The sequence below is a fragment of the Trichechus manatus genome, unplaced genomic scaffold (assembly GCF_000243295.1).
Source record: "Trichechus manatus latirostris isolate Lorelei unplaced genomic scaffold, TriManLat1.0 scaffold00004, whole genome shotgun sequence".
Taxonomy (NCBI): Eukaryota; Metazoa; Chordata; class Mammalia; order Sirenia; family Trichechidae; genus Trichechus; species Trichechus manatus.
Window position 1 is genome coordinate 24,600,986 of NW_004443940.1, and position 26,715 is coordinate 24,627,700.

The following is a 26,715-nucleotide window of genomic DNA, read 5'->3' on the forward strand; positions in this document are numbered from 1 at the left end:
CACTGAAAGATCAGATTTTTTTTTTTTTTTAATGTCCATGTCATCTGGGGTTTATACTTTTATAAAATATATGAAATCATATTACTGGAAAAAGAAAACAGAAAATCAAAAATATATAATAAAGCCCCAATTTTTTATGAGAGTCAATAGATACACAATAATTCACAATTACTCACTCAAGTGACTATAAATGTTTCTAGCACTCAATTTCTTTTACTTATCTCATCTCAGAATGGTAACAGTTTGCAATCCTGCACTGGTCCACGGACCACACTCTGAGTAGCACTGTGCCTATATACTTTCTAGAATCAAATGAAAATATTCACGACTGCATGCTTGATTTTTTTAAGAGAAAAAAATCAATATCTAATTCTTGACATTGTTTAGCCATTACAGAAGGCTGTTTTCATATATTCTTCCTTATCTGGTGGCTTTTACATCTTACATCCAGATTTAAGTCTCCACATTGATAAGGGATTCATAAAGAACAATGATTTGGAGAGTTTTAGGTTAACCAACAGAAGATGCAATACTCATGGAAGAAAAATGTTCTAAATTTTACCAGATAGCTTTTTAGAAATCCCCATTACATTTTTTCTTCCAATACTTGACTGTTGAGCAGAATATCAAATCTTCTTAAAGGAAATAAAGGATAAAAATTTTGTGATCCAAATTTATTATATCATACTTGCAAAATAAGATTCTAATATTGTTTTATTAAATTTCTTAGCCCTGAGGGGTATCTCCTGTCCAATTTAAAAAGACTTAGTATTTATAATTTTTAGGTCTATATAACCAATGCCAAGAGGAAGATTTTGAAACAGGCCAGTGAATTTTGGACAGTTTAGAATATCAAGACAGGTAGTTTAAGCACTCACTTTCGGATTGAATTATATTTATTAACTAAATCCACTCCTCACTTATTGACATGGTTAGGTTCCAAAGACCAGGTCATTAAGTGAAAATCGGCATTATGTGAAAATCGGCATTATGTGAAAATGGAGGATGACAACATCATATCACAAAATGGAGGGTGACTACATCATTACATAACTGCCAAACCATTGAGAATTCTAGCCCAGCCAAGTTGACACATAACTTTAACCATCACAGCCAGCATTACTTTTGCCTTGCAGCTTGGCATTTGTTACCACCAGATGTACATTGTTAATGCACAAAATAGTAGGATAGTAGATGTTTTACTATTGTTGTAAATGCAAAATGTCAGATAATGAGAGAGTTGATAAGTGAGAAGCAGGTGTATTGAGGTTGAAAAATTGCTCAAATTTTCCAAATAAGAGCAAGTAAGGGACTGCATCCATACTGTTGACAAAGATTCCTTTGAACATATCAAAAAGGCTTTATTAAACATTGCTACATCAGATGATAAAATGACAGTGAGTTTATCTCTTTCTCCTGGCATTTCTACCAAATCCATGTGCGTGACAGAAGGAGTTACATCTGATACTCTTTATGGTGATTACTAAGTTTTCAGTGTCAGCTCCAATCTCTACAGTGATACTGCCTAAAATTTGTCATTGCTACTTATGATTGAATATAGAGGTCAGAAGAAAAAAGAAATGAACACACAGACAGATGCATGCATACACACACACGTGCGCATAGATGCTTAAAAGCACAACAAAAATGCCTGCCTGACATAAGCTCCCCAGAATGTTTTTCTTTATTTCTCTCTCAGCTGTCACTGAAACGCATCTGAGAGAACTGAAAACTAGGTGCACGTTTAAAACTTAGCATCTTTACCGTAATGCAAAAGACAGTGTTCTCGGCTGCACCTTACCGTGTGCTCGTGTTTCATAATGTTGCTTGTAAGCAATCTTTGACTTGCAAGAACTTACCAAACATGACCTACAACATTCAGAAGGTTCTTGACCATAACACCTGACTTCCCTTAGCACCCTGTAGACTAAATTTCTGAAAATTTTCTTTTCTTAAAAGTCCTTCTTGTGAAGCTGATGATAAGATACTTTGCCTATAAAAAGTCCATGTTTCTTTTATGATGACAGTACTAACAGATGAATCCAAATTCTGTAACTGTGATCACTCATACTAAGATCATTCTAGATTTTTCTAACTTCTATTAATTCATAAACCTCAGTACTCTTGCACTGTTTGTATTTCTCTTTTCCCTGCCCGTTTGTACATTTTGGGTTAATTTTATTAAAAAAAGGAGATTGATTTTGTATTTTTATATATTGAAAAGCTCAACTAAAGTTTTATGGCACAGAGATCATTTTTCTCCCTATCTAACTATCAGGCTGATGAATCTGGTTTATACAGTCATCGCTCATTACCGTATTATGTCCATGATTTTATTCAGATTCTTTTCACAAAACAAGGTAGTTTTCCACAGTGAAAATATCTCCCCCACTCTATCGCTTGTACAGCAGTTATTCTGGTCTGTCAGCCCAGCTTGTGCAGACTATTAATTTATAATGGGTTGAGAGACCTAATTTCAACTGCATGCTATCTAAACATACTCTCAACCATAATTAGACTTTTGAAATTCTGTTTCCTCTAAAGATCTTCAGGTGACTCATGATCCCAAGATTCCCAAAAGTCTGAAATAACTGAAGTATCACCACCACTACCAGTTGCTGTCGAGTTGATTCTGACTCATGATGACCCGCTATGTGTCAGAGTAGAACTGTGTTCCACAGAGTTTTTGATGGCTGATTTTTTTGAAGTAGATCACCAAGCCTTCCTTCTGAGGCAGCTCTGGGTGGACTCATGCCTCTAATCTTTCAGTTATCAGCCAAGAGCATTAACAGTTTGCTCCACCCAGGGACTGCAAATTCAAGTATATTTATGTGTAAACATTTTTCTGATATATTGTGTGCTCATATAATTTATCATCCAAACCAAGATAATAAATTCTGACAATAAAAGGGAAGTCTATTAATGATTACACTAGAACAACAGGCAAAATCTAGAACCATCTTGCATGAAATAGGACATATGGTTAGCTTATGGATATATGGCATGAAAGAAGCCAAGCCACTGCTCCCATCAAATTGATTATCTTCATTATTTAAGTATAGTAGCTTTGGAAAATAAGTTAGAAGTTTTTTACATATGCTAAAAATTTTTTCTAGCTTGCTAAATCCCATCTCCTGTAGTACTTAAGTAACCTGATTGCTCAGTTTTTTTGACGTCAAGAAATAAATACTGTACCATATACATTAACAGCCTTGGAAGCTTTTCCTCGTCTAACCGCTGTTAGCTCTACTCCATACAGCTTTCACTATGCACGCATGTCCTCTGCTGATTGTTAGTTTTCTTCTTAGTTTGGCATTTTGCCCTTTCTCTGCGTTACGCTGGATACTTGTCCCCTTTAATTACCATCTTGGTTTTTCAAACATTTTGAGGTCCATTTCACTAGAGCTAGCCGTTTATAAAAAGCTCTCGAAAAGAAAAGGAAATATAAAAGAAAGAAAGAGAGAGAAAAGGGAAAGAGAGAAAGAAAGGAAGGAAGAAAGGGAGGGAGGGAGGAAAGGACGAAGGCAAGAAAGGAGAAAGCAAAGAGGTGTGACTGTTTTCCACAAACATCCACCCTGCAGAGATACCAGTAGAAAGTCAGGCCACTGGTATAATGTTCTTCATTAGCAGGAGAACATAAAGAAAAAATAAATCAGAAATAAAATTTCTCTTTTTCGTAAAGGAAGTACCTTTTTGGAAGGCATTTGAGAAGTTACATTGTCTTAGTTATCTAGTGCTGCTGTAACAGAATTACCACAAGTGGCTGGCCTTAACAAACAGAAATTTATTCTCTCACAGTCTAGGAGGCTAAAAGTCTGGATTCAAGGTGGCAGCTCCAGGGGAAGGCTTTCTTTCTTTCTGTTGGCTCTGGAGGAAGGTCCTTGTCATTACTCTTCCCCTGATCTAGGAGCTTCTCAGCACAGGGACCCCGGGTCCAAAGGACACGCTTGCCTCCTGGTTCTTCATTCTTGGTGATAGGTGGTCCCCCTGTCTCTTTGCTCACTTCTTTCTTTTATATCTCGGAAGAGACTGAATCAAAATACAACATAATCTTGTAGACTGAGTCCTGCCTTATTAACATAACTGCCTCTCATCCTGCCTCATTAACATCATAGAGGTAGGGTTTACAACACTTGGGAAAATCACATCAGATGACAAAATTGTGGACAATCACAATACTGGGAATCATGGCATGGCCAAGTTGACACACATTTTTGGGGGACACAATTCAATCTATAACATAACTTTATCATTTTTTTTAGAAAGGCACCTTTAATCATTGAAATATTTTTTTGAACTCACATTCAGAAAGTAGCATTTAAAGTGCAAAATTTTAAAATGAAAGTTTTCCCCACAAACACTAAATAGAAAGGGAAATGATCGAAAGACAAGGTCTATTGGACACAGAGAAAATTTTCAGGTGACTCAGTGAAATAAAGCACTAGGTTTTGTAAGAAAATCAAGTACCAACACATAGGTAAGAAGCTATACCTGAACATGGACAGAGAAACTTTTTCAACCTGGTTTTGGTTTGAGATGTCCAGTGAAATGACTTTTGACCTTTATTTCTAGACTTCAAAGTAATTGAAACAAAGCAATTGAGAAAGGATTTAGTAAGATAGAAAAGGCCCCTATGTGTAAACAATACGTGTAATGTATTTTATGAGAGTAGTTTTTGGCTTCTTTTATGTCATACATCTGCAGGTTCAAATGCCTTTGCATAGAAGAGGTGAGGTTTGGGATGAGCTAAGAAGCTGAGATACCAGGGTATACGGATAAAAGTTGTCCAAAGAAAGGGATTACTCCTCTACAAAGAAAAAGATAAATAATTATAGGTGACTTGTTTTTTTTTTTAATGATAGTGAGGTTAGTGTGATGACAGTTACTGCTTTGTATATAAATGTGAGTGAGTAGTAAAATGAGTTTAAAAAAAAAAAAAGGTAAAAAATGTGGAATAGTTTTCCCAAAATTTTTTTTACAAAGAATATAGTGTTTGCAACTTACTCCCTCCCCACCCTATTGCAACACCCAGTGGGACTAGAGTACAGAAGGCAGCATAATTGGAGGTGTTTACTGGAATTCAGGTTCTGAAATTAAAAAAAAATTAAAAAAAAAAAACTCCTTTTCTTATTTTGATCAAAATAGATAGTAATACAGTACGTTTGTCCCAAGGCCATCACAAAAGCAATGTTTTAAAGAAAGCTAATGTTAGGAAGAAAAAAAAGAGTTTAAATTCTTTAAACTGTGGATAATGGACTCTAGGACGATTCTCAAACGTTAGTGAGCATAAAAATCCAATTAGAGGTTTGTTTTAAAAATTTTTATTCTCAAATCATCTTTAAAGAGATTCTGATTCTTTAAACCTGAGATGTGATCAAAGTACCTATATTATTAGCTTTGCATCCTGCGTAATTCTTATTCAGTCTGTTTTGGCTTGACTGTGTCCCATGTCACAATCCTTCAATCCACCTATTTCCACCAGCAATGGTGGACACCTCCAAGTAGCTTGTCAGCATCCCTCCTCAAACTCTACTGGAAAGCTCAATTCAGCACCTCCTCTGCAAAGCCTCCTGGTCGGGCTATGTAGATTGCTTCTCACCTTCCCTAGAACTCTGAGCAAACCACTCATCTTTTCCCACATGGTTCTGAAACCACCAGGCTCATGTCTGTGTGACAGACTCATGCACCAGACTGTTACCTCCTTCAGGTAAAGACCATGGATTCTTCACCTTTGGACACCCAATACACAGCAAGGTGCACGTCTCATAGGTGGTGCTCAATTAATACTTGTTGAACTGAAGTAAAAATAAAAACAAGGAAGGGTTAGCAAGTCATCAACAGTCTTTAACGCAACTTCTTCTTTCCAGGACCATCCGTCAAGTACATCATTAAAGCATCTGTGGTTGCTGTGCTTGTTTCAAGCCACTCAGGACACAGAGATATCCATCTTTGTCTTCTTTTAGAAAGAAACTTTAAATACAATGCATAGGAGAAAGAGAATCTTATAAAACTCTATCCAGTCATGTCCAAGGGTTGGGCCTGTTGCAAGAAAAGGGGTTCTTGGGAAGATAGGATGGTATCAAACTTTGGGAACGATCCCCTGAGAATAGCTGGTGTTTACTAGAATGCAATCCTCCTCCGGATTCATACTTCTCTCTCCTCATTCTAACAGTCAGCCTAGCCTTCAGTACAAATCTTTTCAATCTCTTCTTTGGTGTATCCTAAAATATCCCTAAGGTTTCTTTGGGGCTCATCTCAGTTAATTTTAAAGAAAAGAATCTGTTCAGTGAACCAAATAAATAATGGATAGGACATGTAGAGATTTCTCTCATTAGAGAGTTCACTCATAATTCAAAACTTGTCATAAGAATCTTGGCCATTCTACCAAAGAAAATAAGTAGGTTTTGAGTGAGCTGGGGCCCATGACTGGTTTTTGCACTTTAACTCTCCTTCTCCCTGACTTTGTCTATCATAGAATAGAAATAATGGTGCTGCCCACACACTCATATCTATGGTGAATCTGATTATTTTAGCCTCCTGGCTGGCCAATAATGGTTTTTGTGGCAGCCTCAAATCATATGGTATTTATCACTGATCTTAAAATAGACAGAAAGATTGCTGTTCTTAATGCGGGACCATTTCATACATAAGGGCATCGTCAATACTTACTGAGATGTGAGAATTAAGTGATTCTCAAACGGGAGCTTTTCAGTAGTTATGACATACTATTTGGGCTTAATTTTTGAGGAGTGCATAAAACACCTGTCGATGTGATCAGGCTTTTATAGATCAAAACTAATGAATGCTAACTAAGCATTGGATAGTTCACAATATACAACCGAAATGGCTCACGAACAAGTATGTTCCATCAACTGAGAGCAGAAACATTGATTCCACTGAAAAATGCAAAAGAAATGATAGATTCTCGACTTCTCACTCTTTTTGCTTTTTTCCTAGATTTATAGAATTTTAGACAAACACTAGGCTAATGCAAAATACGAGCCTTTTCTTCAGCTTGGCAGGGTCTTTTTTTGCCTGCACAAACCTTTCCTGATTCTCTCTGAGGCATTTTTAATAGCATTTAAGCTTCATAGAGTGGTTAAACAAAATTGTACATGGGTATGAGAAACCCTTTAATTCTTTTTCGTGCCATTCAGCTATTGTCCAAGAAGTGCTGCTGAGTTCCTGTACTACACTTTAGAATCAACTGAAGCAAAATTTTCTTGCCTTTTATTTCTTTTTAAGACCTGGTAGTCAGAATGTGCTTGGTCTCATTATGCTATGGAATTGACAGCCCAGAGTCCACTATCTTTACCCAGGTACCGCATCAAGAGGTTCAAGAACATTTTATCCTAACGGTGTGTGATATTTGTCTAGTATTCCAGCTTGTAACACTTTTAAAGAATATACATCTGTCCTATATTATATGGGGAATATTTTGTTTCTTACAAATGAGCTGAATTGTTGTATGAAAGAAATAACTCAGATTATGTAGATTAAAAATTTCTTAAATAAAACTTAAAACGGTGTTAATTATAAGGAAAGAAGGAGAGATGGAGTTGTGTGTAACTGTCCCTTAAAATAACAGAAAAATAAAGGAATAACCCAATAATAGCTTTCAAATATGTAGCCTGAGTCCACCATGAACTATATAGCTTGAAATGAGGTCAGTTATAATTATTCAGGCCAGAATTCTTGTCTGAACATCTCTGGATAGCTGAACCAGATAAATAATTCTGACTAAAAGTGTAGTGATAGCTCCAGAGACATTATATAAATTAATTAGAGAATCCATAGAAAATCTTACCTGTAAGGATTAGTTAGGGGCCCTGGTGGCGAGTGGTTAAGGCACTCTACTGCTTACCAAAAGATCAGCGGTTGGAACCTACCAGCCACTCCATGGGAGAAAGATGTGGCAGTCTGCTTCCATAAAGATTTACAGCCTTGGAAACTCTATGGGACAGTTCTACTCTGTCCTATAGGGTTGCTGTGAGTTGGAATCAACTTGATGGCAGTGGGTTTGGTTTGGTTTTGGTTTGGTTTTGGTTTAAGGATTAGTTAACTGTCAATTAAAAAAAAATGTGCTGATTCTGTACCCATCACCCCTAGAGTACCCCAATGCACATATAAAATAAAAATAGTATGGTAGATTTCATTCTCAGTACCATTCCAACTATTTCTCTGTGCTTGCTGTACAAAGATAGCTGCAAACCACATTTCCCCAAAATTCCACGGAGCCTGACCAGGTTGGCCAGCTGGCAGTTGGGTGCCATGTAGCTTCCTGTTCTTTTGGTAGTTGTTGACAAGAGTGGTTTTAGAGATGTTGGGTGTTTCTGAGCAGTGTTCCAGCTTCCAGTGTCCCCTACTCCCCTCTTAGATGTCAAAGAGCAATTGTGACAAGAGGGCTTCCTGATTCTGGTATTGCCGTGATGACAAAGTGTTCTTAAAATGACCACTTTCAGTGACAACTCCTAACTGCCCACCATTCTTTCACCAGTGGACAATTGAATTGATTTGGACTCATGGTAATTCCATGTGTATCAGAGTAAAACCATGCACCATACGGTTTTCAATGACTGATTTTTTTGGAAGTAGATTGCCAGGCCTTTCTTCTGAGGCACCTCTCAGTGGACTCAAACCACCAACCTTTCTATTAGCAGCCAACTGCATTAACCATTTGCACCACTCAAGGATTCAATCAGTTTATCCTCAGTCAAGCCAGTATTAAGCTGTAGAGCACAATCCTCTGACCCATTTTGTTAGCACTCGATTCTCTGTATTAGAACAATTTCACCTTACTTAGAGTGGTTTTTTGTTTCCTGCAAATGAAACTTGACTGATAGGTGTAATTAACTAAACACTAAATACGAAATTTTCAAGTTTATAGAAGAAATACACAACCATAGGGAACACAAAAATTCTCAATAGAACAAATGAGATAAAACAAAGAAAGTTTTAAAATAGAAAACATACAATTTTAGAATGAAAATCAAATACGTATTCTATTAATAAAAGTAAAGGAGATCAAATCGCCTTTCTAAAGGAAAAGACATCATACAAAGTGTCAAAAAGCCTCATACATGAGAAATATTAATAAAACTAATTGACTCAGGGTTAAAAGAAAGAAACTTTCATAAGGATATTATAGTAAAATGGTAACAAAATGAAGATTCATCAAATGAGAGTTTCAATAGAGAAATCTTTCAAAAAGACAAAAAGAGGTACCATTTTACAAAAAAGGATGTATAATTAGTGGCTAATTCTGCAAAGACCTATAAATTCTTTATGTATAAAGAATTATAAATACATATTAATTTTTATGTATCAAAATTATAGGTTGCAGATTTTCTTAGATGCTTGAAATAGAAGAACTTTCTTGGAACCAACTGAGATAACAACTCTGACTGTAATAATCAGCATGAAGCTGGTTCCTATGAGGTGGAGGTCAAATAGACACCCATTCTCCAACTTCTCCACCATTTCTGTCACCAGCTGTTTCCCCATGACACTCCTTCTCCATTGGGTTCAATAATTCATTGAAACAGTCACAGAGAACTCACAGAAACACCATAACTGCAATAACAACTTTAATATAACAGAGAAGGATATAAACAGAAACAAAGATAGACATAAGGCAAGGTTTGGGAGAGGTACTGTATAGGACTTCAACATCTCAAGGAGACCCTCTTACTCTTCAAAGGGGACCTCTTACCCTTCCCAAAAACCAATGTTCATTCTCACCTACCAGAAAACTTTCAAACTGGAAATTCAATTGGTAGGTTCAGCTATTAGTCACTCCTCTCAGCTCTTGGCTGGGGTTTGATCTTTACACTCTGCTGCCACTGTCTGGGTCCACTTGTTGTCTCCACCTCTTCTGGTACTGTTGCAGCCCCTGCCTCCATTGCCATCACAGGTTTACCTGGTCTGGAAGGTTCATAGCACAGGGCCCCATATCTAAAGGATGTGCTCCCATCCTAGATCTTGTTGATCAGGAGGCCCCATCTGAGGTTCTGCATTCTAACATCTTTATCAGTCACCAGATAAGCTTCCCAGCCAAACTGAGTAAGGTCAACTTCTGAGCAGGGGCCTCCCAGCTAATCTCAGTAAAGATCAACTACTGGGTGAGACCCCTCAACCAGTCCAGGTAAAGGTCAGACCGAGTGAGGCTTTGGAACCAGGACCAAAAGGCCAAATTGTTTTTTGGTAATGTGATTCCACACTGCACAATGATATTTACTCAACTGAGGAAGTTTTATTAAATTTCCAGTTTGCTGAAAAGTTATGATAATTAGATGTTGAATTTTATCAAATATTTTTTCTGCACATTTTGAAATGGTTATATTAATTTTTTTCTTATTTCCCTTAATGTTATGAATTACATAGATTGATTTTTGAATGTTGAACCAACTTTTTGCATTCTTGAGATAAACCACACTTGGTCATGATGAATTCATTAAATATTTTATATATGGTTGAATTTAACTTGCTAATATTTTACTGAGGCTATTTGTGTCTATGTTCATGAGTTACATTGATGATCTGAATTTCTTTTTCTGTGATGTCTTTGTCAGATTTTTCAGTTAGGTTTGTACCTAACTGTACCAAATAACTTTGTACTTACTTGTACTAAATGAGCTGGTAAGCATGTTTTCCCTTTCAAATTTCTGTAAGAGTTTGCATAAGACTGATACTATTTTTCCCTACATACTTGATAGAATTTAGCATTGCAACAAACTGCTCCTGGAATTTTCTATTTGGGAAGTTTACTGATTAAAAATTCAATTTCTATTATAAATAAAAGGATATTCAGATATTTTTCTTATATCAGTTAAAAAAATTTTTTTTTCAAGGACTTCATCCATTTCCTCTAAGTTAAAAATTTCTTAGCATAAAGTTTACATGATTTTATTGTCCATTTAATATCTATAGTGACATTGCTTTTTTAATTCCTGATATTTTCAATTTGTGTACAACTTAATTTTTTTTAGTTGTTTCAACTTGCTATGAATTAATTTTATTAATCTTTTCAAAGAAAGGCCCAAGTTAATTTTGGTTTCTGCTCTTATCTTTATTATGTTCTCTATTTACTTGTTTTGTGTTTAATGGGCTCTTCTTTTTAGAGCTCTTTAGAGTAGAAACAGAATCATTGATTTTAAACTTTTCTTTTTTACTAATGTAGGTATTTAAATAATAATTTTCCCTCTATACAATGCTTTACTAATATCCTGCAAATATTGATATGTTAAACTTTCATTGTTATTTCTGATATCCTGGGTGATTTAGAAAAGCCTGGTTTACTTTTCAAATATTTGAATGTTTGCTACTCACTGTGTTGCTGTCTTTCTTTCTTTTTTTATAGTTTAATTCCATCATAATCAAAGAATCTATTCTGTAAAATTTTAATAATTTGAATTTTTTGAGATTCATTTTCAGATTATATAGATTAAAAAGATCATGAGTATATTTTACCTCCTGATATATCTTCCATGCACACTTAAAAAGAATGTGCGTTCTGTCATTCTTGGTTATAGTTTTCTGAAAAAAATTAATTGGATCAAAGTTTGCTTCTAGTGTTGTTCAGATCTTCTATTTCCTTAAGCGATTTTTTTTGTTTTTGTCTAATTGTTCTACATATTGAACTTTTTCATCTATTTTTCTTTAAATTTCAATTTTTGCTTTGTATATTTTGAAATTCTGTTATTAGGTGCATACAAAGTTAAGATTGTTATGTTAGAATAGTTAGTGCATGAAAAGTTAAAATTGTTATTAGGTGCATATAAAGTTAGAATTGTTAGGTTAAACTGATCTTTTAGTAATTATTAAATGTCACATTTTATCTTTGGTAATGCTCTTTGTCTTGAAGTCTACACTGTCTGATATTAATATATCTGTGCTATTTGCTTATACTTACTATACGAATGATTTACTATTTTCTAATCTTTACTTTCAACCTATGTCCTCTTATTTATAGTGCATCTCTTGTAGATAGGTTATAGTTAAAGCTTCTTTGTTTGTTTTCTCCAGTCAGATAGTGTTGTTTTTTGCACTTACATTGATTTTGACTCATGGCGACCCCATGTATGCAGAGTAGAACTGCTCCATAGTGTTTTCAAGACTAAGAGGTTTTGAAAGTAGATTGTCAGGCCTGTCTTCCAAGGTGCTTCTGGGTGAGTTCAAACCACCAACCTTTTAACTAGTAGATGAGCGCTTACCTGTTTGCACCACCTAGGTCCTTAGGCAATATCTACCATTTAATTAAAATGTTTAGTCAATTTACATTTCAAGTAATGATCTATATGGTTGGGTTTAAGTCTATCACCTTGCTATTTATTTTCTACTTGCCCTGTCTATTTTTGATGCCTCTTCCTCTTTTCCAGCCTTCTTAATTAATCAAATGTTTTTCTTTTGCCTTCCATTTTACTTCTTCTATTGGCTTTTTAGCTATTTTTGCTGTTGTTGTGTGCCTTGGAGTCGATTGCTACTCATAGTGACTTTACATGACAGAAAAAAACTGCCCCACATGGTTTTCTAGGCTGTAAGAGAGGATCAGTAGGTCTTTTCTCGTGTGGAGACGCTGCATGGGTTCAAATCTGTGAGCTTTTAGTTAGCAGTCAAACACTTACCCATTGTGCCACCAAGACTTCTTTTTTTAGCTCTATCTCTTTTTATATTTTTAGAGGTTACTCTATGGATTAAAATATGTCTTCTTAAGTTATCACCACCTACTTAGAATTAATATTTTACACATCAAATTTCAAAAAGTATAATTCCATTTACCCATCCTATGTGATAATGTGGCTATATATTTTACTTCTATATAAATTATCAATCCCACCTTACTATAATAATATTTTCATTTGAATTTGTCTTTTAAGAAAATTAATTTGTACCAAAAGGTCTGTAACACCTAAGCAAATTTGATTTCTATTCTAATATTCCTAGGGAAGGTGGCACATGGAATTGTATTCGGAATGAGCCATTAAAAAAAAAAAAGCTAATCCTGTATGGAAAGTAATCTTTAGAAAGGGGGTTTCTAGAAGCAGGCAGAAGAGATGGACCCCCATGGATGGGAAAAGGGTGAATGCTCTTCACGCGGCTGTCACTTCCCTCCTAATTTCGACCAGGACAAAACCTACATTTGTTTTGCTTCCCTTGTTTTATGCATACATCTTTAATATTTTAATATACGATTTTAAAACCTATGTAAGCAATGTAATCAGACCCTTTTTTGTGGGAAAATGTGTATTAGAGGATTAGTTGCTCTGTAAATGGAGTGAACGCTAATGAACAATATTGCAATTTTCTCAAATGGAAGTAAACATATGGAAGCATTTTCTTCTGCCTGAGTTCCCTCTGGTTTGCCCAACAGTGATGCAACTCATCTTCATTTCTTGAGGAACCTACAGGCAGAAAGGTTTTAAAGCTAAGCACCAGTTATTACATATTGTTGCTATGTAAAAATCCAAACATTAACTGAAGTTATGATTATCTAGAATTAACAGGGCCTCTGGGTGTGCAGACATCAGCACTTTGTATTTTTTTTCCCCCTTTTTTACCTAAGAGCTGTATGGAATAAGAATAGCAGGCCATTCTTCTACTAAAGTAGGTTGAGCACATATGTACAGAATAGTGGGAATCCCAGAATACCAAAATGGAATCTCGTTAGCCACTTTATTTATATAATGTCTTTACTACTTTGCAAAATTAAGGGAAAGGATATATTGCATTTAGAATCCTCAATGAGCTGAAAAGAGGAAAAGTAGTAGCTTTCATAAGATTTCATAGTCAGGGATTTTCAAATTTTAGGAAGATCATTATCAGTTGGGAACTTTATTTAAAATGCGTATAACTTGACCACATTCCCAGAGATTCTTTTTTCAGTGCAACTGAGATGAAAATCAGAAATCTGTATGTTAAAAAGCATCCAAGGAGATTCTTTTGTGTGTTGTTCTAGGACCACATTTTCAGAAACACAGACTCAAAGATTTCTGAATAAAGATGGTGGAATAAAGGCAGATCACAGAATCCCCTCCCCAGTACTTAAGGAAAACACCAACGACAACGTTTTAAAACATATGCCAGGAGCGTGCAAACAAGGAGCACCACCAACGCGGGTAATGAACTTCCAAAACTGGCAGCAATGAAAAGAAACAAAAGTTGAGAGTGATGATGGATATTTATAAATCCAGTGATCTAAAGTAAACTTAAGAAAATAAGGGAATACTGTCTTCTTTTTTGTCTACTTCATAGGAGTAAGAGGAAATGCTGCCCATGAAAGCCAGGTGAAACAAGGGAAGCAATACTTAACGCTCAACATAGCTGACTCTTTCTTAGGGAAGCAAAGTATCTGGGGCTTATCATTGAATTAGGGGATGACTCAAAGCTAGTAGGTATCCCTGCTTGAGAATAAGATATACATCCCAATTGGTAGCATGAACTCTGATATACTTAACAAAATCTCAGAAGAGAGTGTTGAGTCCAGTCTTCCAACAAAGACTATACATTGTCTTATCTGGGTTCCCCAAATCCTTGCTTCACACCAGCCTCACAGTGTAAGCCCAGAAAAATAGATAAAACAGGACATAGCCCACAAACCATAGGTATGAGGAGAAAGATGAATTTGCCCTCATTAAATTGGAGAAAATAGAAAGTCTGAACAGAGAAGCCTGCATTGAAGCATGATTAAAATGCAAAGAAGTGTCATGAGAAATCTGCTCACATGCTGTAGGAAAGAAAGGGAAGGGAAGGAGAGGAAAGAGAAAGGAAGGGATGTAGCATATGGAATATAGATCAAGCATCCAGTCTTGGGGAAAATTGGGAAAAACAAAACAAAACAGAACATACTTCCTTGAGTTTTTCATGTTCAACCATAAGAGCTTGTTAAAGACACAGTGTCATGAAAAGTGGAGTTCAAAAGTCATAGTTAAACAGCAGAATGATATTAAAGAGAGATTGTAGAGAATTTAAAGTACTTAGTGTAATACCATTACACCAGGAATTAAATAACTTTGAAGCAACTAGAAACAAAATAGAGATATTAAAAAATCAAATCTGTTGAGTTATAAGGATGAGCTATTCATGGTGATTTCAGAAGAAAAAAAGACCAGCAGATCAAGGGAAATGAAAAGATAAAATATGGAGGAGAAACACAACAATCTGAACCAGGACACTTTGTGTCTTTAATGTAAAAACTCAAAACATGTAGGAAACATATGAAGAAGTAAGATTTGCAAATATGTAACAGAATAAAAATTTATTAAAATAAAAGAAAAAACTAAATTTAATTCAAAAGAAATTTCTGTTCTAGAAAAACAATGTGAAGAACTACTTACGTAATATTTATTCTACTTAACATCTAAACTTCAAGAAGAAAGAAACACTTTTAGGCATCTGAGAAATAAAAACTAACTAAGCTGAAGGAAGCAGAACAAGACTGTTCTCAATTTCTAAATATCATTATATAAGTGAAGAGTAACGTCACTGACCCACAATTATAGATGTTTATAATGTCTAAATGTGGTGCCAAACATTTCCCAGCTTCTCTTGCTGAGGGAACCTTGTTAGGGTGAGCCCTAACAAGTTCTGGCTAAAAAGTAAGACTTCACACAATAGAGTCCCAGATAGCACATTTTGGTAGAGATATTACATGATGAAATCCATTTAAAGGATGAATCAAAACAAAAAATTTAGAACTGGAAAGCCAAACCCACTGCCATTAAGCTGATTCCGACACAAATAGTGACCCTACAGGACACAGTAGAACTGCCCCATAGGGTTTCCAAGGAGCAGCTGGTGGATTCGAACTGCCGACATTTTGGTTAGCAACCAAGCTCTTAACCACTGCGCCACCAAGGCTCCAAAGGAAAGCAGGATGCTATCAAAGAATTTTGAGGTCAAAAACACACAGGAGCCAACTTAAAAGGATTTCAACTAGCCAAAGCTGGGACAAATTGAGCATTAAAGGAAATAGTGACTATAATGAATTGAAACACATCAACTATGTTAAAATCTATGAGATAATAATAATAATTAAAAATAAAAACCAAAAAACGCCCATTGCCGTCAAGTCGATTCCAACTCATAGCAACCCCACAGGACAGAGTAGAACTGCCCCGTAGGGTTTCCAAGGAACAGCTGGTAGATTTGAACTGCTGACCTTTGGTTAGCAGCTGAGCTCTTAACCACTGCACCACCAGGGCTCAGTGAGAGCATAATGAAAACAAACACAAACTCCCTAGTTAACTTAAGAGACTGTTAGGCCATCACTGTATTCTGACAACTGTCAAATAAAAGACAAGAATCAAGGATGTTTTCTGCCATTCCTGTACAACTGTGCAGCAGAGTAACAAAACATATGATCGTGGGGATTCTTCTTTATAAAATTCCAGGTAGTAAATGAAGAAGGAAGGGCAGAACATTACCATTATGCAAACTCAGTAAAAATAATGGATCTACAGCAATAGCCATCAGTGGCTGACAATACTATTAGAAGAAAGGCTTATGGGACTTTATAGAAGATGGTTCAGGTTATTAGTACTTGAATCTCTTGATCAACCTTAATAACTCAAAAGAAGAGACACTGAACATTGTGTGCTTCCTGATAGTATGCAATAGAAAATGCACAGCACCACCTGTGAACTATCTTTGCAAAATAAAATATAAAAAAATGACCCTGAATCTGATAAGACTTCTAGAACGTAGCTACTAGTTCAAAGGGAATTAGGGATAAAAAGAACATATTAAATGATGTCATAGAGATGCAATTAGCAAGATCATATTGTGAAAAATTCCACAAGGCAAATGACCTGGTTTCTACAACAACTACATGGAGGAATGGAAGAGGATGATAATAAAGATGATCAAGTCATTTTATCGGTACAAGTTCCCTACGTGGGGTGAATAAGCCTCCTGTTTGTGTAGGACACTCCCAGGTTGTCTTAGGCTGGGTTCTCTAGAGAAGCAAAACCAGTAAAGCATATAAATATATATATATATAGATAGATAGATTTATATCAAGGAAATGGCTCATGCAGTTTTAGAGGCTATAACGTCCCAACTCCAAGTCCATGGGTCAGCATAGAGGCCTCTCCTGATTCATGTAGCCACAGGGGCTGGTGAACCCAAGATTGGCAGTTCGGGGAGCAGGGCTCTTGCTCATAGGCTGTGAAGATCCACAAATCCCAAGAGTCACAGACAAGACTGCAGGTAAGCTGCTAGGTCAAGTCCCAAGAACTGAAGGTTAGACGAACAGGAGCCAGATGCAGGATCCAGAACAAGCAAAAGCTGAGCCCTGCCAGATCATCGACCCACACTCCATGTAGGCCACATGCCCAAAGAAACTTCCCTTCAACTGATTGGCTGTTCACAGCAGATCCTATCAAGGTGGTGATCACATATCAGATCTCAACAGGGAAATGACCACAATATCACACGATTGTCAAAACACTGAGAATCATGGTGCAGACAAGTTGACACACAATCTTAACCAACACACAGGTTTTTTCTGTTTGTTTTTTCATTTGTTTGTTTTGTTCTTCCAGAGCAATTATTGTAGCACCCTTGTTCACTCTCAGAAGTGAACCTGAATTGTATGATTGAATATTTTGTCACCCTACCCATCAACCACCATTGTCTTACAAAATACATAACCAAACAATCACCATCCACCTGCATTTCTTTTTTAGAAAGATCACAAGAGAATAAGGATCCCAATTGACCACCAAGAGCTGAAGTGCAAGAGAAGCTTTAGTTTCCTCTGACCGAACAGTGGAGAGGATTGAGACTTACAATGGTGTCAGGCTTGCTAGGATGAAGACCCTCAAACAAGAGGGAACATGCAGAGCCTCTGGGGAGGGTACCCTACTTCCTTACATCATCGAGAACCCTGAATCAATTGAAATCGAGGCTCCATCTTGAGCCATTGATCACCAGGAGGGTAGGAAACTCCAGAGTTCAAACTCTGTGATTCCTGTCAATGTCCTCCTCAGCCCTAGAGGACTTTTTATGCAGGTCTGGTGATATAGTACAATAAAATGCCAAGATCGAGGCCACAATTTGGGGAGCCCAAAGGTCCCTGGGTGGTGCAAACAGTTTGTGCTTGACTACTAACCTGCAGGTTGGTAGTTTGAACCTACCCAGCAGTGCCATGGAAGAAAGGCCTGGCAATCTGTTTCAGTAAAGATTACAGCCAAGAAAACGCTACAGAACAGTTCTACTCTGTAACACATAGGGTCGCCCCATGAGTCAAAACTGACTTGACAGTGATTTTTTGGGGGGAGTTAATCAGAGGAGTGGAGTCTCTGTGTGGTGCGAATGGTTAATGTGCTTGGCTGCAACCAAAAGGTTGGAAGTTTGAGTCCACCCAAAGGCACCTGGGAAGAAAGGCCTGGTGATCTACTTCTGAAAAAATAGTCATTAGGAACCGAATGGAGCGCAATTCTACTCTAACATACAAGGGGTCTCCACGAGTTGGAATCAGCTCTAGGGTAACTGGTTTTTAATCACAGGGCAGATGCCTGATGGGAAGAAGGCTCTCTTGTCTCTCTGAGAAAAGTATGAATAATTATAGGACTAAAAGTTCATCCTGGACAGAGGCGGCCACCCGTGGGGCATTTACAGTGGAATAGCAGGAAGGACAAATACAGCAGGTTATGGCTAAGCCGGGCATGGCCGAGCTAGGAATGGATGAGGTGCACTAGGAGTGAGAGGGCAACGACCACCAAGAAAACACAGCAACCAGGCCAAGGGAAGAGGGAAGACTTGGAAGATTTGAAGTCCCAGTAATTCAGTTGTAGGTGGAATTGGAGTTCAATATATTTTTTTTAATTTCTATTATAATTATTACTTACATTTGAGTCTTTTCTCCCAGTGTGATTAGGCTCAGGGAATTAAGGATTTCACAAAGTAACACAGAAACTATCATACAGAAGGAAATTGATCTCTTTTTTCCTTAACTTGAAACATTTTTATCTTTTGTTCCTTTATGGACACTTTTTTTTTTTTTTTTAATCACTGGAAGGTATGATCATAATCTTCTGATTTGATGGAAGTCTTTTCTATGGGTCTGAGCTGGTAGCATGTTTAAATTCACTGGCAGATCACTTTAATTGCTTACACTAGTCTCTTATTTTTTCTAATGTATATTAATGTTGGCAACATAGGCAAGTAGACTTTGTCAGAAAGCAGAAATGGAAGGTTCCTATCATGTTTTTTATGTATTGTGGAAAAATCTCAAAGACTCCACCTCCAATCATGTCTCATGATATCCAATTGTTACAAGGATACTGTTTGCTTGAAGCAGATGGATGAGTTCCTGGAATACTGGTTTTTAAAAATTCTTTCCCCTTTATGAACAGGTCTTCTTTGGTTGGCTTCAAGGCTCCCACATTTCAAACCACATTCACATTAGTCAATATTCCAATATATAAATAGAGTGGGAGTTAAAACTAATGTGTGTATCTATCAAGTTGGTAATATTCTTCCACAGAAATTGTTCTTTCAAAATTATCTCTTTTCCTAAAATTATTCTGGGGAAGAAAGGCCTGGTGATCTACTTCTAAAAATCAGCCATTGAAATACCTATAGACTGCTTTAGGGCAGTCCCCAATGCCCTATGCTTGTCTAAGGGTGTTTCTCCCCGTCGCCCTCAGGGATGTCGAATCATGCATCTTTCTTCAGTCATCTGATGAGGTGCATACTTCCAAACAGAGCACTCCTGGAGCCCTTCGAGTGGTATTAGTCCTGACTGATTGGATGCTAAGACTTGGAATCAGGTAGGGATTAAAAATAAATACATAAAATATTTTTAAATTGCTGAAAGGAGCAAGTGAATGTTAGCAAACAAATTACCTCTGTGAAGCACCTAGTCAGAGCCAGCAAGTCGATCTCAACCCCAGCAGTGGGTTATTTTATCTCAATAGTCAGCAGGCAGAGAAGTACTAGAGAACACTTCCATTTGCTTATTTGCAAACATGGAAAATTGGGAGCAATTTTGTTCCATTTCTCTGCTTAAAATGGAAGAGATGGAGGCTTTTGAAAGGCAATGTGGCTGAAGTGAATGCATAAGGCAAGCCCCCCGCCTCCCCCTCCAAAAAAGACAAACCAAGAAAATGACAGCAAGAAAATGTTGACTGAAACTTTTAGCGCACTGCTATGCCTGCCTATAGACATTTGAAACATTTCTTCCTTCCCAGGGATATTGACAGATGATGGTAAAGTTTCATTCCATCTATGAAATGGAGATTGTATTACCTGTCAGCTGCCTACCAAGTAGGGACATTGAGAGGATTAATGAGGATCTAGGTGCTACACTGATCGTTACCGTAGAAATGCATAGATAACTAGGTTGGCATGAAAGATGTGCCATCTGCAATACTTTTTAGCCCATGGCTGACAATAATGGGGAGACAGAATATCTCTTTGCATTAAGGAACCCAATAGATTAGCATGTCCAGGGCTCTATATTGCTCTGCCATTATGTTGTGTGTGGGGGGGTGTGGGTGTGTGTGTGTGTATAACTTTTGCAGAACCATCAGCCAGAGTCTAAAAGAGTTCCAGCAAAACCGATCCAGCCCAACTTTCAGTGGATTTTTGTGACCTCAAGCAACCCCCGGCCCTGCAGATCATTGGGTACATAATATTCCTGTCAACCCAGTGTTTTCATAAGCACCCTGACTGTTAACCCTGTCCCTACCCCCTTATTTCATAGGCTTATCTCGGGACTTTTCTCTTTCACTTTCTGTTGTTTGCTCTTCTGGAAAATAAACTTGAACACCCTGGTTTTGACTTCAAATACCCATGTGAGGCCATTCTACACAACTACCCCGAATCTTCTATCTGTGCTTTCTGATATTAAAAGAGGACAGGGTCAAACCCAGACCAGGAACTTAGAAGAATGGACAACAAGTGGGAAAATGGCGACCACCTTGTCTTAGGACGTTGTGGCTTGGACTGTTCTCCACAACCCTGACTGCACTTGAATTTTAAGAATGAAGATTATTTTGGTGGTCTAGGGATGCCCAGAAGAAAGACGATAGGGCTCAGCAGTCAGGATGGTGGATGCCAAGCTCTTTGCAAAGGAAAAGCTGAGCAGAGATTTGCCACTCCAAGGCAAGTGAAGCTCCATCAGAACCACTGGCTGGAATCACAGACTGAAGCTGATATGGACCTGCATTACGTGCATGCAATACGGAGGAACAATCACGGGATTTTGGGGTGTGTGTGTGATGCATGCATGAATTAGGACATGAGAATGTCAAGGTCAGAGTCAGTGCTATCTACAGCAGAGGCAAAAACCGGGCCATGAACAAGGGAGCAACACTGGGCTTGGAAGGTCATTGGTGAGGAAAGGCTGCTTGATTGCTAGACCGTGGAGGACTAGCCAAGGCAGGGGGTGAAGGTGAAGTCATTTCCCCTGCTAGGTAAAAGGAAGCAGCCACTGACAGCCCATCTGACAATACTGTGCAAATCAGAAACAGGTGTTGCTTCCCCTGGACATTTTACTTCCCATCAGCCAAAAAGTTCGTATAATAAGTATACAAATCTCTAATGACTATGAAGTGCCTGACACTCTTTGGAGTTGTGCAATACACAACCTTCACAATCCTAAGTGGCAACCTGGAGTAGTGGTTGGTGTTGCTGCTGCCACTTCTAGGAAGCTGATTTCTGTAATAAGCACCTATGTGACAGAGCCTATATATCAAGAAGAACTGGAAGCTCAGGACCATCATTCAGCAGCCATGCGGTCTAAGACAAGGTTATCAAAGTGACGCTGAGTAAGCCTGTACTTGCCAGGATCTCCATGGGCCTAAAACAGCTGGGCCTGTGCAAGACCTGTCAGGTCCTCCAAGGACTCCACCCCACCTGTGTGAACATTTGCAGCTAACTGGTCAAGGCTCAGGAATTAAGGCCATGGTGGTAGAGAATGCATGGACTTTCTTGAATGCCTCTATTAGAAAAAGGGAGAGTTTGCAAAGCAATGGCCTAAGCATTTATTTCAGGGATTTATTTAAATAACAGCCAAATGAACCCAAGGTAAGGTGAGAAAGTAAATGAAGATGAAACCGACCTAGTCAGAAAAAGTGAGTTTGGGTCAACAAAGGGCCTCACAGAAAGACTTCTGTGTGTCTGTCTATCTATCTATCTGTCTGTCTATCATTTTCTCTAGAGCACACATGCTCTCAGAAACACCAGACACACACACACACACACACACACACACGCTCACATTTTGGAAGTCTGCTGTCCTTTGTTTATGGGTGGGAATTTGCCATCTCTGATCTACTTCCCAACTTTTAAATGTAGAAAAATAGAAATGTCCATAACTACTCTATCAATCTAATCTCAGAGAACAACTGCTTAAATCCAACAGGCTAAGTGACATCGTGACTTTTGAGCCGTTCCACACGGTAAGAAGGAGAAGGCCGCTCATGCCAAGCACAAGCAAGCCAGCACACTCACATGCCTCAGCAGCACTTTACACTGCTGACTGAAGGCTGAAGCATTTTGCCATCTGGGCTATGTGGGTGGTATGCTTTAAGTTGGGTGCTTATGTCTCTGGAAACAGAAATACAACCATCAAGTTGGTTTGACCGACTTCATGTTTTGTAATAGAAAGGGAGACATAGATTACAGGAGACAATAACAATTCTAAGACAATTCTATGTGTCACTGCAACATCCTGGAAAAACACATTGGTTTCCACATTTCTACTCCACAAGATCTTCTCATATGTTGCTGAGGCTAAATGATCCCCCAATATCTAGTCAATCCAGGCCAAAAAAAAAGTCATTCAAGTGAAAGAAGATCACTCAAACTCAATTGGCTTCATGTAGAAGTAGCCCAAGATCAAGAGAGAAAGAAAATAGTAAGATAAGAATTATGGGGAAATCGCTTTAATTCAGTCAGGGTCCAGATGGGCTGAAGTCAGAACTCGACTCCCTGATTTGCATAGCTTTTTTTGTCTCTGAGCCACACGGAGGGACATTCCCACATCCAAAGAAGGCTTCTGAATTCAAACAAATCACACTTGTGAACTGGGGTCCATTTCACAGCCTCACACAGATGTCTCCTTTTATGTATCTGGAAGAAATAATTGTATCACTCAAGTTCAGATGTTCACTTGGGGAATTAACCAGCCTTTAAGAAGCTCTTCTTTTAAGAGCCATGCTATGCAAAAGGAAAGTAGATTCTACATGCAACACAGCAGTTGGTTTAAAGAAGGCTCCCCAGTGTGCTGGGAAGAGCACGTGGGAGAGCTGAATGCCAGTTTCGACTTTGCCCTGGTTAGCAGCATGATCTTGAGTAAGTCACTAAAACACTCTGAGTCTCAACTTCCTCATCTATAAAGCAAAACATCGATATCTCAGGAACCTCTGTGTGCTAACACACGATTCAGCTATGACCAATGCGCACACACACACACACACACACACACACACACACACACACACACACAGAGACACATAGATGGAGAGAGGGATGTTGTTGTTTTTAGGGGCCGTTGAGTAGATTTTCGGCTCATAGCGACCCCATGTGACAGAGTAGAATCGTTCCATAGGGTTTTCTAGGCCGTAATCTTTACAAGAGCAGGTCTCCTTGTCTTTCTCCTGCACTGCTGACGTTTCGGTTAGCAGCGAGCTGTTAACCATTCTGCCACCAGGGTTTGTTAGATAGATAGATGGGTAAACAGATAGTTAGCCTTTCCAAATTTGGTGAGATAAAGAAGTATTTTACATAAAGATTCTCCATTTTATTGACAAACATTAAATATATTGAGAGATGAAATAAAAATTAATACTGGGTAAAGTGTTTGCAGCAACCCTGGTGGTGCAGTGGTTAAGGGCTCAGCTGCAAACCAAAAGGTGGGCAGTTCCAATTCACGAGCTGCTATTTGGAAACCCTATGGGGCAGTTCTACTCTGTCCTGTAGGCTTGCTACAGGTCGGAGTCAGCTCAAGGGCAACAAGTTTTGTTTAAAGTGATCGTAACTAATGTACAAGTACCTTAGCTGAGGTCATTTTCAAATTCTATAAATTGATGACACTTTGCTAAGCATTTAGAAAATAGATTATTGAAATATAAGATAAAATAAATGATTTAATAGGCCACCAGGTTTCCTTAAAAGTCATACCTGATCAAAAATGAATTATTTGTAAATGTAAACTTTGTCTCACTTACTTTGGACATGTTATTAGGAGGGACTAGTTAGTCCCTGGAGAAGGACATCATGCTTGGTAAAGTAGAGGGTCAGCAAAAGAGAGGAAGACCCTCAACCAGATGGATTGACCCCAGTGGGTACAATAGGCTCAAACATAGCAACAATTGTGAGGATGGCGCAGGACAGGGCCGTGTTTCCTTCCATTGTACATAGGGTCGTTATGAGTTGGAACCGACTTGACGGCACCTAACAACAAATGAAAAAAGAATGAGCTAGTCAGTTGATTTTTTATTTAACACATGGTTATTAATTCATTCATTTAGCAAATACATATTCACTCCCTACCATGTGCCAGATGCTGTGCTGGGAATACCACAGGGAATTATAAGGAATAAGCCCCTGCTCTGACAGAGCCTGAATTCTAGCAGGAAAAAGACGATAATAAATAAACCTATAAACACCTGTCAAGCGGACATACCTGCTATAAAGCAAAAGAAAGTAAGGTAAGGTCATAAATAACGGTGGAGAGGGAGCTTTTTTAGGTAGCGTGATTGCTGTAGCGAAGTGGCGCCGCCCCGCCCATCTCCTCCCCGCCTCGCTGCGGCGCTCCAAAGGCTGATTGCTGTGAGCATCTGCAGCTCTCCAAGGCCTCTTCCCCCTACAGCAGCACGTAAGGCTTCCTCATAGTGCCAGCCACACGTGCTGGAGAGTTAAGGATTCCCAAAGCAGCCTTCAACCAAGGACAGCCAGGGAGTTTTGAATAAACATTCTAGCTTGCTCATCCCTAAGGCAAAATTAACTCCGAGGTGTGTTCTCCACTGTCTCGCAGATCTCTGTGTTGCTGAGCTCCAGTTGCCCACTAGATTAATAATACAGCCGATATTACCTTCCTTCACCTTCCTGTCTCCTTTCCAACTCTCTACAGGTGCTTCCTGCCCTTCATGCACAAGGGAACAAAACGCAACCCTATCCTATGCCATCCCCATGATCAAGTGCGGATTGGGCCAATTGTGTTCCATAGGCTTTTCACTGACTGATTTTTTGGAAGCAGATCATCAGCCCTTTCCTCCTAGTCTGTCTAAGTCTGGAAACTCCCCTGAAACCTGTTCAGCATCATGGCAATGCACAAGCCTCCGCTGACCGACGGGTGGTGGCTGCACATGAGTTGCATTGGCTGGGAATCGAACCCAGGTCCCTTGCATGGAAGGCAAGAATTCTATCACTGAATTAACAATGCTTTATCCAAATAGAACTACTTAAACTCTAATCTAGTCAGCTTCTGTGGAAATCCAGAAAGGAAGGCCTCCCTGATAAGAGGCTTGAATCAAGTAACCACGCTGCTCTCTGAGGTCTTCTCAGACAGAGGGAGGAGGGTAGGCAAAGACCCGGAGGTGAGAGGGTGGACAGGCAGGATGCCAGGGCTTGACAGACGCCATCAGGAAGTGGAAACTGGCTTTCCAGAAATCACAGTCCAAAGGAGGAGGCAAACAAAATAATCATATAAAGGATACCAAGATAAGCATTATTTAGCAACTTGGAGAACAATAGCGGGAGAGGCTGTTTTACCTCTGAGGACTTGAGAAAGTGCTTAAAGGAGATAACATTTAAACTGGATATTGAAGAACACTGAGGGAATAGAAAGGTATTTCAGGTCAAGGGAGCTTCAGGAGCAAAGAAAAAGAGTCTGCGGGATTTGCCCAAACGATCAGGAAAGTGGAGACAGAGAAATAACATAGTTCTTACCTGCTCCAACCTACACGTAACTATTTTTATTTTATTTCACTAAGCCTTTGTTTAAGAATTTATACGAGGGCTGAAGGTGGCACAGTGGTTAAGCTCTTGGTTAAGGTCTGCGGTTCAAACCCACCAGCAACTCTGTTTCTGTAAAGATTACAGCCTTAGAAATTCTATGGGACAGTTCTACTACAGGTCTGTAGGCCTCATAGAATCTCTATAGAGTCTCTATGGGTTGGGGTTTCTGTGCAGAGAAAACTGTAAGTGGAAGACTATAGAATCCTTATTTTAAATAAGCACTTGCTACCTTCTTTAAAATAAAGGTTCTTTTCTGAAAAGACAAGCTATGCATGCGTGGACCAACCAGAAAATGAGCCGGGGTGGCTGTAACAAGGCCTGCTCACATGGCACAGTCCTGTAGGTGTTCAAAGTGAAGGAACGATCGTGGGACACTGATACAGTGGCTTTTGGAGAGACAAGTTCTGAGCTGGTCCTTTCTTGTCATCAGTGTCAGTTAGCCATTAACTGACACCTCAACGTGCTCCCAAGTGTTGTTCAGGGGTCAGCAGGCCTGGGGAGGAGTCCCTGCTCTACTACCTATTGGTCATGTCCTCAGTGGTAGTGATCTCTCCATGTCTCGCTTTCCTGTTATTGCCAAGCATGCCATGTACTTAGCACTCTGATAAACATTAGCTATGGAAACCCTGGTGGCGTAGTGGTTAAGTGCTACAGCTGCAAGCCAAAAGCGTCAGCAGTTCAATCCACCATACTCTGTCCCTCAGGGTGGCTATGAGTTGGAATTGACTCGACGGCAATGGGTTTGGT